The sequence below is a fragment of the Tachyglossus aculeatus genome, unplaced genomic scaffold (genome assembly GCF_015852505.1).
Source record: "Tachyglossus aculeatus isolate mTacAcu1 unplaced genomic scaffold, mTacAcu1.pri scaffold_161_arrow_ctg1, whole genome shotgun sequence".
NCBI classification, from domain to species: Eukaryota; Metazoa; Chordata; class Mammalia; order Monotremata; family Tachyglossidae; genus Tachyglossus; species Tachyglossus aculeatus.
The window spans coordinates 204,812-219,134 of record NW_024044884.1 but is presented as its reverse complement, the minus strand read 5'-3'; the positions used below and the strand labels follow the sequence as shown (position 1 = coordinate 219,134).

Here is a 14,323-nt window from a genome sequence, read left to right as displayed (position 1 = left end):
ACACAAACACACACACACACACACACACACACACACACACATGCCCCACCCTCACCCCCTCTACCTCTCTCCTCTAGTCTCAGCTTGCTCACTGTGCCTTAATCTTGGCTATTTTACTGCCAGTCTTTTTCCTGTGTTCTCCCTTTGACCTGGAACTCCCTCTTCCCCTGTACACCAAAGCACCACTCTCCCCACCTTCAAAACTCAAGTAAAATCACTAAAACTGCAACTCCTATAAGAGTTCTTTGTCAGTTAAGCTCTTAACTCCCTCTCCCTTCTGTGTCACCTATGTAGTTGCATCTATACTCATTAGGCGCTTGAGATTCACTCTGCCTCAGCCCCACAGCATTTATGGACCTGTCTGATATTTATTTATCCTATTTATTTATGTCTTTCTCCCCCACTAGACTATAAGCTCCCCATGGGGAGGGGTGTCTACTAACGCCATTATACTGTATTTTCAGAGGAACACAGTGAATGCTCAATAAATACCACTGATTTTACTTTTGATTACTTTTGCCATTTAGATCTGTGCTCTTAGTATTGAATAATGGACTTGATAACTTGATATGCTGCCGTCTTGTACTTCCCAAGCGCTTAGTACGGTACTCTGCACACAGTAAGCGCTGAATAAATACGATTGAATGAATGAATGAATAACTTATGCCACCTGTCTCCTTGAGGGCAAAGATCATAACACTTGCTTCTCAGAATTTGCTCAGTAAATCCTGTGGTTGTTGATGATGATGGTGACAATGACATTAATGATAATTAGATCCCAACATCTTTAAAGAGTCTCCTATCACAAATCCAAGATGAGTGTAATTATTGCTTATGGAGCTTTTAATGAGAACTGGCATAGCAGGGCTTTTCGGGGAAAGCCCAAGAAACAAATTCATTGGATTTTCAGTCATTTTCCAAATGCTACAAACATAGATGCAAACACTTAGTTTAATATACAGAGAAAAAGGGGAAAGAATCCAATCCAGAAGTACTGATTTCAACATGCCCATGGACTATTATAAATGTACAACAAAAGTTATCAGAAGTACAAAAAAAAAAGCAGCGTGGCTCAGTGGAAAGAACCTGGCCTTGGGAGTCAGAGGTCATGGGTTCGAATTCCGGATCTGCCACAGCCCCCTCCTTCCTCTCCCCCTCCCCCATCCCCCCACCTTACCTCCTTCCCCTCCCCACAGCACCTGTATATATATATATATATATATATATATATATATATATATATATATATATGTATGTACATATTTATTACTCTATTTATTTTACTTGTACATATTTATTCTATTTATTTTATTTTGTTAATATGTTTTGTTGTCTGCCTCCCCCTTCTAGACTGTGAGCCCGCTGTTGGGTAGGGACCGTCTCTATATGTTGCCAACTTGTACTTCCCAAGCGCTTAGTCCAGTGCTCTGCACACAGTAAGCGCTCAATAAATATGATTGAATGAATGACTGTCTCCCATGTGACCTTGGGCAAGTCACTTCACTTCTCTGAGCCTCAGTTCCCTCATCTGTAAAATGAGGATTAAGCCTGTGAGCCCCACGTGGGACAACCTGATCACCTTGTATCCCCCCAGTGCTTAGAACAGTGCTTGGCACATAGTAAGGGCTTAACAAATGCCATCATTATTTACCACGTTCTCAGCAGTATGCTCACAAGCAGCCAGGTTACCAGATTCTACCAACAGACTGGAAGAGAGAGTGAGAAATAGCAAGACAAGTTTCCCCCTCTCTTGAATTTAAAAGATTCCACCCAACTGGCTGATTGGCTCTCATCTCCACAAGATGCTTGGAAAGGCAGGCTTCTGATTTCTGGGAAATTTAGTTCCCAGAAAGCAGGTATTACAAGACTAAGTTGCCTATTTCTTCTGTCTCATGACCTAGTTCAGCCTTCAAAGGAAACCTGAACATGAATGATCACAACTAGACTCTGACAATAATTTTGATGTATTGTTTTGGCGTTTTTTGGTGGTATTTGTTAAGCACTTACTTGATGCCAGGGACCATACTAAATGCTGGGGTAGTTAAAAACTAATCAGATTGGACACAGTCCATGACCCACTTGGGGTTCACTGTCTTAATTCCCATTTTACAGTTGAGGTAACTGAGGCACAGAGAAGGGAATGACTTGCTCAGAGTCACACAGCAAACAGAGCCAGGATTCGAACCCATGACCTTTGACTCCCAGGCCAATACTCTATCCACTAGGCCAAACTACTGTTTTGCCCACAGAACCTAATACTCTTCTTATTTATCCCTCTTTGGGTCATAAAATTGTGAAACTTCTGTTCTAATCACTCTAGATGGACCCTCTGATATTGCCTCCCAGCTATTTAATCAGTCGATCAGTGGTATTGATTGAGTACTTACAGTGTGCCTCTTCTAAGCAGGTGAGTACAGTATGAGAGTCAGTAGGCACATTCCCTGTTCATATAGTCAATTTGAGGTTTGGTTTCATTTGTTCTTTAGAAATTGTATTTCTGCATTTTTACTGTCTGTAACAGGATTGGATTTTCTTTGCTATACCTGTCTTGCATTCTGCCCTTTGGTTTATCTGGAGAACCTCTTATTTTGTTTTTGGCGCAGAACGTATCTTTTCTCAGAACTAGCCTATTTGAAACCCCTTGAATTGAAAATGTCTTTGGTCATATATCATCGGTTACATGATGTTTGTGGGGTTTCCTGAAGGTATATTAATAATTGTGTTTGTTCAGCTCCTACTGAGTGCAAAGACTAGCTAAGCACTGGGGTAGATATAATAGACACTGTCCCTATTAGGTTCATAGTCTAAAGGAGTGAGAGAGCAGGAATTTTATCCCCACTTCAAAGAAGAGGAAACTGAGTCACAGAAATGTGACACACAGCAATCAAGTGGCGTGGCTGAGATGAGAAGGTATCAAACATGGGAAGCAGCATGGCCCAGTGGAAAGAGCCCAGGCCTGATAGTCAGAGGGCCCTGAGTTCTGTTTCCGGCTCTTCCATTTGTCTGGTGTATGACCTTGGACAAGTCACTTAACTTTTCAGTGCCTCAATTATTATATCATCTGTAAAATGGGGATTAAGACTTTGTCCCCTGGGTGGGACATGCAGGATGTCCAATCCGATAATTTTATATCTACCCAAGCGCTTAGTGCGGTGGCTGGCATGTAATAAGCACTTAACTAATACCATTATATCTAGATATGTAGGCATCTTCTGTTGTCAAAATACCACCCAAATGTATGCTTTACGAAAAAGCAATTCTTAATGAACCCTCAAAGCTAAATATTCTGAAAGCACTTGAAAACGCCTGCTACTAATAGTATAGGGGGCATTTGTTACAGCATGATCATAGTAGTTTGTAGAGAGGATTGCAGAGATTTTCCTATCCAGCTACGTATGCTGATTTTCAGAATGGCAAACCTTTATTGAGAGGACACATGGGTGCAGCTAACTTCTTGTTAATCAAATCGAATTGCATGAATAATTGCTTAACAGAAGCTAAATTAGCACTGCACTAGGTACCCTGCTTGCATGACATTTAGTGCCTAACATCAAACTGGTTTTTCATTTGCCATTTTGTACTTCATTTACTAGTTTCTTTCGTCATTTCTATTAAATTCATGTTTATTCTACTTTCATTTTTTCATTCTTAACTAAGTCTACTAGGTATGGTTCCTTTTATCCTCTAAAGATAGGGGAAGTTTTTTCTTTTACATTTGTGGCATTTTCTATACATAGAATGAGCATATCATCGTCCTTCTCCTATTCTGTGATTGTGAGATTTTGTTATTCCTTCTGTCATATTTATTGAGCAGTTACTGTGTGCAGAGCACTGTACTAAGCGCCTATGAACAGAGTTGATACTTTTGAACTATTGTATCAGTGGGAAACAGCACTCCCTTTGCCCCACAGCACATGTGTACAGATCTGTAATTTATTTATTTATTTATATTACTATCTGTCTCCCCCTCCACAATGCAAGTTCCTTGTGGACAGGGAACATGACTACCAACTCTGTTATAGTCATTCATTCCTTGAGTTGTATTTATTGAGCACTTATTGTGTGCAGAGCACTGTACTAAGTGCTTTGGATGACCATGTCATGAAGTTTGGTCAGCTCTCCCAACACTGAGACAATGCTCAGAGCAACAGCCTTCTTCCCTGGGTGTGTCAGGTGAACAGAAGGGGCCACCTCATTTGAAGAGGTTGATGATGAGCCGCACAAGGGACAAGATCTGTTTCTGACCTAATGATCTTCTGTCTACCCCAGCACTTGGTATATAGCTAGCACTTAACAAATGCTTGTTATTTTGATGATGGTGGTGGAATCTCCTATCAGGTACAACAGATGAACCTGTGCCGAGGGATTGATTATTGTCTCGCCACCCTTACTCTCTCATCCCTGCCAACATTTTCCTGCTGGAGCAAAAGGGATCTGGGGTGGGGTGGAGAGGGGGCCATGGTGGTTCTAGAACAGGGAGGCTGTTAGCTGGGAAAAATCCATCTCTACAGAGTCAGGGGACCTGGGTTCTAAACGTGGCACTGTCACTTGCTGCTGTAAAACCTGGAGTAAGTCACCTCATATTTCTGTGCCTCAATTTCCTCATCTGTAGAATGGGCCTGCCATAAATTTTCTCCCTCTCTTTTTCCCCCCATGTGAGACAGGGACTCTGTGTGACCTGAATATCTTGTATATGCTCCAGTACCTAGTGCAGTACGTGGCACATAGTAAGCAGTTTACAAGTACCATTATTATTATTATAATTATTATTATCATTAATAGTAGTAGTAAGTAGAGCCCAGATTGAAACAAGCAAGAAGGTGGGCAGAAGTGCACCCTATTTGAAAGTGCATGTGGCATCTTCACCCACATCAGCCAGCTCCAGGCAGAATTGGACCCAGATTCACAAAGCAGTTCTTTAGCTACTGAACAAAGAGAGGAGCTAAACTGAGCAGTTACTCTGAGGTGTCCAGAAATGGGGCGCACACACAACAGGGAGGGGAATAAACAATTTAAAGACACAGTGAATGGCAGTCTCAAATGGCCTAGTGGATAGAGCATCGGCCTGGGAGTCAGAAGGATCTGGGTTCAAATTCTCGCTCTGCCATTCTTTGCTGGGTGACCTTTGGCAAGTCATTTAACTTCTCTGTGCCTCTGTTACCTCATCTGTAAAATGGGATTTAGACTATGAGTCCCATGTGGGACTGTGAGTGTGTCCACCCTGACAGACTTGCATCTACTCCAGCATTTTGTACAGTGCCGGGCACATAGTAAGTTCTTAACAAACACCATAATTATTGTTATTATTAGTAGCATTATTATTAGTAAACTGCAAGCTCCCTGTGAGCAGGGAACCTGTCTACCTTCCCTATAACATTGTAGTCTCCCAAATAGTGTGGTGCTTTGCACCAACTACTCGATCAATTCCAGTAGTGTCACCTTCAGAAATGAAGGATAGCTATAAATACATAACATACACAAGTGCATACATGTGCTACACACTCATCACAGTATGCCAGAGTGAGCACGTGTCTGAAGGGAGTAAGTTAATGGAAGGGCCAAGTCAGTTCTTTGATTGTGCTGGTGGAGACAGTGGAGAGTTCTGCTGCTAGGATTTTTGGTCTCAGTTCAGTAGGTAGTGCTCAGGCAGACTGGGAGATTCCGTCCTTAGACACGTGTTACTCTTAGACTGGGAATGATCTCAGTTCCCATTTGTTGAAAGTTCTGCACTGACCTTCACCCATCTCACCTCTCACTATCCCTGAGGTCAGTAATTGTGGTGTGGGTTAGGCTAGGGTGGGCTACATTAGCCCAGAGAGCTGCCCCCTTCCCCTCATTCTGACTTGCCAACAGCAGTGTTCCTGCCACAGGCTTGAAGACCCTGCTGCTGGGCTACAGCTTCTGAACACTGAAAGCCAAGACTCAATAAGACTGACCCTGACCATTTTCATTTTCCTGGCTTTCACTCAGAATTATTGTCTCTCTAAACCCATGCATGCACTGAGAATATTAAAATCATTTTCCACTTGTCTTAGCACTAGCCAGCCAGAAGGTGGCAATATGTAATTTTAGTCATTTTTATTCTAAGCATTATCCGTGTGTAGAGCTGTGTGTATCACCCTTCTGAAATGTAGTTGGGCCCATAGCTCTCCTTAAGGTCACCGCGGGCAGGGAATGTGTCTGTTTCTCATTGTACTGTAGTCTCCCAGGAGCTTAGTACAGTGCTCTGTGCATAGTAAATATGATTCAGTTTCTTCCTGCTTAAAAAAAAGGCTTCACATTCTACCACCATCTGGCTCCCCTTTAGCCTGGTACCCCTCTACCTTGGCCCCACCCCCCCACCCCTTTACCCTTGTTACACTTGAGCAGTGTCCAGCCAAGCTCATCTTCCAACCGGTATCTCCCTCTTGATTCTCAAGCTCCTGACCCAAGGCCCATGCCTTCTCCACAGCTTTGTGAAATTACCTCTTCCTCACCCTGCTAAAGAGCCACCTCCTCCAGGATGCGTTGCTCAAGTAGCTATTCCACCTCATGCCCTTTTCTCTGCCATCTCAGCTCTTAATTGTGCGCTTAGAACAGTGCTTGGCACATAGTAAACATTTAACAAATACCCAAATTGTGATTATTATTAATTCACTTTGCAATTTATGTGGCTACTGATTTATCCCTGTCCTAGAATGTATATCCCTGCTCATGTTCTGTGAGCAACTTGAGAACAGGACTTCTATTTATATGCCACTCAGAACCTTCTACAGTGACCTGTGCATAAAAGCGCTCAGCAAATACGTGGTGGTGACAATGATGATATTGTCTCTCTTGGCAAATGTAACCCTGATATAACTCTTCACGGAGCAGGAATCAACATTAATAGCAGGTCGAGTTCTCACTGCCATAAGATACACCAGACCTGATTATGCTTGGACGAAGCAACTTGATCTGTAGATTGTGGCTGCATTCATACCATTCTCTCAAAGGCATCCTGGTTTTTTTTCACGGTATTTGTGAAGTACTTACTATGTTCCAGACACTGTACTAAGCACTGGGGTAGATACAAGCTAATCAGGTTGGACACAGCCCCATCCCACATGGTGCTTACAGTCATAATCCCTATTTGACAGAGGAGGTAACTGGGAGCAGTGAAATGACTTTCCTAAGGTCACACAACAACAAGTTGTGGAAGAGAGATTAGAACCCAGGTCCTTCTGATTCTCAGGTCCAAGCTCTATCCACTAGGCAATACTACTTCCTTAGACTTGTTAATCTTGTTATCCTATGCCTACCAACACTGTATTTGTGCTCAGTGCCTACGAATGATTGGTCAATCAGTGGTATTCACTGAGCACCTACTGTGTGCACATCATTATACTAAGTTCTTGGGAGAGCACGATAGAGTTGGTAGACCTGGGCCCTGCCTTCAAGCAACTTACAACCTGCTTCTCCTCCTCCTCCTCCTATAAGTGAAAGACTCTATAAGTTTGCAAATAACTTTTGAAGATGAAAATTTTCCCCTTTGGATTGCACAGAAAGCATAAACATCCTAGCGGGAAAAAAATGCCTGTGTGCTCCTTGTGGGCAGGGATTATTTCTACCAACTGGGTTGCATTGTAGTCTCCCAAGTGTTTAGGAACAGTGTTCTGCATTCAGTAAGTGCTCAATAAATACAGTCAGTTGATTGATTGGCTGAAAGAGACCTGAGCAAATATGAGTTGCCCTTGTCTTTTTCCTTCAAGTCTCAGCAACATTCAAGCAATAAAATTGCCTCAAATAATTGTTTAACCTAGTCTTAAAAATGTGAAATAAAGGAGATTTCTCAATCCCGTTGAGTGAAATCAATCAATGATATTTATATATTTATTTACAGGCCTCTAGGCTGTAAGCTCATTGTGGGACAGGGATATGTCTATTTATTGTTGTACCCTCCCAAGTGCTTAATAATGATAATACAGCATGAGTCAGTGAAAAGAGCCTGGGCTTGGGAGTCCAGAGGTCATGGGTTCTAATCCCGGCTCCGCCACTTGTCAGCTGTGTGACTCTGGGCAAGTCACTTCACTTCTCTGGGCCCCAGTTACCTCATCTATAAAATGGGAATTAAGACTGTGAGCCCCACGTGGATCAACCTGATCACCTTGTATCCCCCCCAGCGCTTAGAACAGTGCTTTGCACATAGTAAGCGCTTAACAAATGCCATCATTATTATCATAATAATAATGGTGCCATTGAAGCACTTACTATGTGCCAGGCACTGTACTAAGGGCCCTGCAGATGGGAGGTGCACAATGCATATGATTACATGAATTAATTAATTTAACCCAATCCACTGGGCTGCAGCCGATGGAAAGAGAATGTAGCGGACAGTCCGATGTTTGCCTGGTGTTGGACAAGGAAATCGGAGCTCTGGGCTGGTCCAAGTGGCTTTTGGGACACAACAGCTTATTCTGTGGTTGAATAGCTCAGTTCCCACCTAACCAAACATACCCGCAGCTGCTCCAAGCACATGGCCCTTATCAAAGATAAAGAATCTTAACTCACAGGATGGAGGGCTGGAAACTAGAGCAGATGCTAGGCTAACCCAAGCTACTGCCTCACTACTGAGCATTCCTAAGAGCCATTTGTTCTTCTTAAATTTAAAGATGTAAGCATAGAGTGTTTGGTGCATTTATGGGCAGCTACTAACCATCTCCTCAGTGCACCTCTTGCCTGTTTTCAACATAATTTCCCTGCATTGCGCATTGACATCTGAGCTCATGGGTGCCTCTTAATTTACTGAAATTAGTATTGCTCAAGGCTCCAGAGATTGGGCTTTAGGGGTCCATGTACGATGGAATAAATTCCTCTTCCTTTCATTTCCTTCCATTTAGGATCCATGAGAATGTAGGTTAGGGGAAGACTTCACCACATAGGGAGCAGTAATGGAATTACAGGGTGCTGAAATGGAGGAACTGCAGGTAAGATGAGGGGAAGAAATGAGCTAGACCCACAGTGAAGCATGAATGACAGGAGGTACAGTAATCAGAGATAGGGCAGCAGCCTTGGAGTAGAAGCTTTGCGGAGATTTTAACAGGAGGGAGAACTGAAAGCAGTTTTGGGCATTGTGGGTAACAAATGCAACAGTGCAGCAATGAGATACTCTTGACACACACACAATACAGAAAGAATTGCCAATCAAACATCAGTCTTATCAGCTTACATCTCTACAGAAGGATCAAAATTTCTGTCAGCAGCGTCATCTACAACATCTACAAACCCAGAGCACATTGCCCCCTCTCTCACACATACACCCACAACGTGTGTGTGTGTGTGTGAGTGTGAGAGAGAGAGAGAGAGAGAAAGAATAAGAATATGTTGTTGGTTTAACTGTGAATGCTCATCTGGCCAATACCCGCCACTGTTAGAAAAGCCTCAGGATTAGCTCATAATTCTCTACACTTTTCCCAGAAAAAATGATCTGAAAATGATTCGGGTCATTTAGGGAATACCAATAACCTCTCTTTCTTTGAAATGGAAATAGCTCCAAGAAGCAGGTTCTTCAAAATAAAGGAATCTCTGAGTTACGGTATAATGTTAACTCTGATGGGTTAGGGTAGAGTGGGAGACATGTAGCATTACAGGCATTTTGTTCTAGGGAGTCAACTGAAACGTGCAGGGCCCTAGCATTTAAATGAAAATTAGTAATAACCACTAGATGAATGAGTAAAATGACAAAAAGCATAAGTGCCAGCTTCCATTAATCCAGCCTTTCTACTTTGAAAGAACCAGACCATTTGCTTCCCACACCATTTTCCCGAAGATGGATCTCACTGTTTGATGCGGTGGCATTTGGAGTGATACAGAATGCGTTTTTAACACATTCTCATCTGAAAAGAAAGATTATTTCTCTGAGAAGACTTTTGTGGGCATAGAAATTCTACTGATCTATTTCAAGGGGTCTTTGCAGCATTACCAAGCACACCACCAAAACCCAAAGCCACTCATCCAAGTTGCCTCAATGCTCTGCTCATATTGTCAGCCCTCCCCAAATGAATTTTCCCAGCTGTGCCTCATCCATATTGAGAAATTCCCAATAAATTCCTTTTGGGTGGAGAAGCGCTGATGCCCGCTACATAGAGAATCTATGACTAGAGCCATTGCTGGAACCTGCAACCTATAAATTATCCCATTTGGAACTGAGTCTTAAATAGGTGATTTTTCACAACAGATTTTTTTTTTGGATTGGTAAATGTAGCTTAAAAGGCAATCAAGCTACTTTGTGATGAGTACACGTTAAATATTCTAGCCAGATGTTTCTAAAGTGCCATTCGTGTTTTTAGTTTCATTATCTCTTCCATTCACCTGTTAACATCGATAGCCCCGATCAGCGTTACATTTAGAATTACATAGGCATGTTATTATTTAGTGTCCAAATGGAAATAATTTGTATTTCAACACAGAAGTCAGAAAAAGATGACTTGGGTCCAATTAATTCCTTTTTTTAAAAAAAAAGGTATTTGTTAAGCACATACTATGTGCCAAACACTGTTTGAAGTGCTGGGTAGATGCAAGGTGATCAGGTTGGATAAAGTCCGTGTCTCCCATGGGGCTCACAGTCTTAATCCCCATTTTACAGTTGATGTAACTGAGGCACAGAGAAGTGAAGTGACTTTTCCAAGGTCACATAGGAGACAGGTGGCAGAGCTGGGACTAGAGCCGAGGTTCTTCTGACTCCCAGGCCTATGTTCTGTTTACTAGGCCACACTGTTTCTCCTCTACTAATGCTCCTCATCAATAACTGTGACATTTTTGTTTAGCGCTCACTATGTGCCAGGCACTGTACTGGGATAGTTACAAGCTAATCAGATTGGACAGAGCCCCTCTTCCAAATGGAGCTTATGGTCTTAATCCCGATTTTACAGAACTGAACTGAGGCTCAGAGAAGTGAAGTGACTTGCCCAAAGTCACACAGTAGATAAGTGTCAGAGCTAGGATTAGTACCCAATTCCTTCTGATTCCCAGTGCGTGCTCTGTCCACTAGTCCATGCTTACTTGTGTTTGGCCTTAACAATGGCAGCTGGATCCATTCTGAAACCATCTACTTTACGTGACACATTTTTCCAATATTTTAAATGATTAAACTTGAAATGATTTACCTGAGGTAAGTTTATTGTGGGTAAGAAATTTGTCTGTTTACTATTATGTTGTGTTCTCATAGAACAATCTGTATTTGCCCAAAACAGCACAGAGGAAGCATAACATAAGACAGCCCATTGTTATAGATATTGTAATTTGTAGATAGTAACTGTGGTATTTGCTAACCATTTACCATATATCATGCAAGGTTCTAAATGCTTGGGTAGATTAAAGTTAATCAGGTTAGAGACAGGCTCCCAGTCAATTTTTTTTTGTTATTCTTATGTCTTGTACTTACTATGTGCCATGCACTGTACTAAGTGCTGGGGAAGGCACAAGATAGGTGGAACAAATCCCAGTCCCAAATGGGGCCGACTGTCTAAAGTAGGGAGAAGAGCTATTTTAGTTTACAGATGGTGAAACTGAGGCACAGAGAAGTGAAGTGACACTTGGCCGAGGTCACACTGTGAGGATTAGAACCCAGGTCTTCTGACTCCCAGGTCTGCCCTATTCCAGTAGGTCACACTGACCTTTTGATAGGATGATGGTATTTGATAATGATGGTATTTGTTGAGCGCTTCCTAGGTGCAAAGCACTGTTCTAAGCGCTCAGGGAGGATACAAGGTGATCAGATTCTCCCACATGGGGCTCACAGTCTTCATCCCCATTTTACAGATGAGGCAACTGAGGCACTGAAGAGTGAAGTGAAGTGACTTGCCCAAATTCACACAGCTGACAATTGGCAGAGTTGGGATTCAGACCCATGACCTCTGACTCCCATGCCCAGGCTCTTTCCATTGAGCCACGCAGCTTCTCTGTTATCAGAATCGGATCAGGATAGGAGATAGGATCAGTCTAAAGTCACACCCCAAGGCTGCACAGACAGGAATATCAAGCACATTCCTGCATCTCCAGCTTTTTCACATCCTACCCTCTGCTTCTCTTACTTCCGCTGCATTCTGTGCTGCACCTGCAGTGTCCAGGAAAAGAGAGAGGGAAGCAGGGCTCAAAGTCCAGAGGGTGCACAAATTGCCATCAGATTCTAAGCTCCTTATGGGCAAGGAGTGTTTCTGTTACTTTTACTGTTCTCTCCCAAGTGTCTAATTACAATGCTGTGGGCCCAGGAGGTGTTGGAGGAATACCAATGGCTAATGAATGAACCAGTTTTCACAAATTAAACCAAAGATTTTTAGCTCTGAAGAGTTGGAAGGTGAGAGACTGCCTTCCCCTCCACTGGGGAAGGGGAAGGATGTCCCTCTCCTCAAGGGGGAAAGGAGCTTTATTAATCTCCACTCCAACTAGCTGCAAGTCCCTGGAGGGAGGGGAACCGGTGTTGAGGGGGGCCCCACAACAGTCTCCATTGGAGATCTCTGCCAGGATGTCTCTCTCCCAACTGATGGACCTGGTTGCTAGGTTCAAGAAGCATGAGTCTGTCACCAGAGGCAGTGAGGGCTCAGGTAGTGTGTCTCTGGGGAAGGATGGGCTCCCATTATTCGCCTGAAGGCCTATGCTCCAGCCCCTAAAATCCTTGTGTTAAATCCAACCCTGCACATTTTATTCAAATAAAGATACTTGGACTGATGTCTCATGCAATAGCTGCACCTCCTAAAGCAGATGCAGTGTGGCCTAGTGTATAGGGAACAGGCCTGGTAGACAGAAGGACCCGGGTTATAGTCCTGGCTCTGATACTTTTTAAAATGATGTTCGTTCAGCTCTTACTATATATCAAACACTTCTAAGTGCTGGGATTGATACAAGTTGATTAGGTTGGACATGGTCCTTGGCTTGCATGGGGCTCACTGTCTAAGTAGGAGGGAGAACAGGAAAACTGAGGCACAGAGAAGTTGAGTAACTTGTCCAAGGTCACACAGCAAGCAGTTGGCAGAGCTGGAATCAGAACCCGGGTCCTCTGACTTGCTGTCCGGTGATTTTTTCCACCTGGCCTTGCTGCTGCTTCTGCTCTGTGACCTTGAGCAAGTCACAGAACTTCTCTGTGCCTCAGTTACCTCATCTGCTTCTCAACAGAGAAGCAGCATGGCTCAGTGGAAAGAGCACGGGCTTTAGAGTCAGAGGTCATGGGTTCAAATTCTGGCTCCACCAATTGTCAGCTGTGTGACTGGGCAAGTCACTTCTCTGTGCCTCAGTTACCTCATCTGTGAAATGGGAATTAAGACTGTGAGCCCCACCTGGGACAGCCTAATCACCTTGTAACCTCCCCAGGGCTTAGAACAGTGCTTTGCACATAGTAAGCACTTAATAAATACCATCAGTATTATTACTATTATCTGTAAAATGGGGATTAAGACTATGAGCCTCATGTGGGACACTTTATATTGTTGTACTGTACTCTTCAAACTCTTAGTAGAGTGCTCTGCACATGGTAAGCATTCAGTAAATACTGTTGACTGACTAGGTCCAACCTGATTTGCTTGTGTCTACCCCAGTGCTTAGTACAGTGTCTGGAGCATAGTAAGTACACAACAAATACAGGGAATGTGTCTGTTCTACTGTTACATTGTGCTTCCCGAAGCACTTTTAGTAAAGTGTTTTGCACACGATAAGTGCTCAGTACAATGGACTGACTGAAAATACCATTAAAAAGAACAAAAGAATGAAGGCCAGATATAACTTCGAAAAAATCTTGCCTCAATTTAACCAGTTCTTCAACTAATAGTGCAGTAGTTTAAATACGATTGTGACATGGCAATCTTAAAAATAAAATCATGTTGAAAAAGAAGCAATATTTTATCATTTTGCTTTTTATAGTCTTCAATTTTGCAGAATTCAACAGCTTAAAGCTGGCAATAGAGTTATGGAATTTAATGCAGTCAGTTGATTTTTTTTTTAAGTTGAGCAGTCAAAAGCTAGATTCTCCACATTGTACAACTATTGTTTTCAGGACTCCATTCCTGAATCCTCAAGTATCCTGAATTTTGGAAATGTATAGGACTAATGCAGATTTGAGTGAACACTTTTCTTAAAGCTTTCATGAACAAGATATTTTATGTTTTTTTAGAATTCTTTCAAGAATGATCAGGTCCAACAGGAAATAATACGCAAGGGGACATCCAATGCTGTAGAGTTTTGTGTCAAGATGAAATGTGAAATACTTCTTATTGCGAAGTGGTGACTAAGGTAAGTGTTCAAATACAGAAAGAACTAAAGATTTATTCCTTGAAGGAAATTAGACTAGATTAAAAATGCTCATGATAACTCATAA

At 42.5% G+C, this 14,323-nt stretch overlaps 1 long non-coding RNA gene across 2 annotated transcripts in view; it reads left to right on the top strand.

Annotated features, from left to right (window-relative positions):
* LOC119923236 overlaps positions 1-14,323 on the top strand; it is a 96,797-nt gene that overhangs the window by 15,009 nt on the left and 67,465 nt on the right. The window contains exons 2-3 of one of the 2 annotated variants that reach the window (XR_005448797.1): positions 2,321-2,407; positions 14,120-14,238. This is a non-coding gene — a long non-coding RNA (uncharacterized LOC119923236). Of the gene's footprint in view, positions 1-2,320; positions 2,408-8,892; positions 8,946-14,119; positions 14,239-14,323 lie in introns of those variants that run through there. The other variant, XR_005448799.1, reaches the window with a different exon arrangement.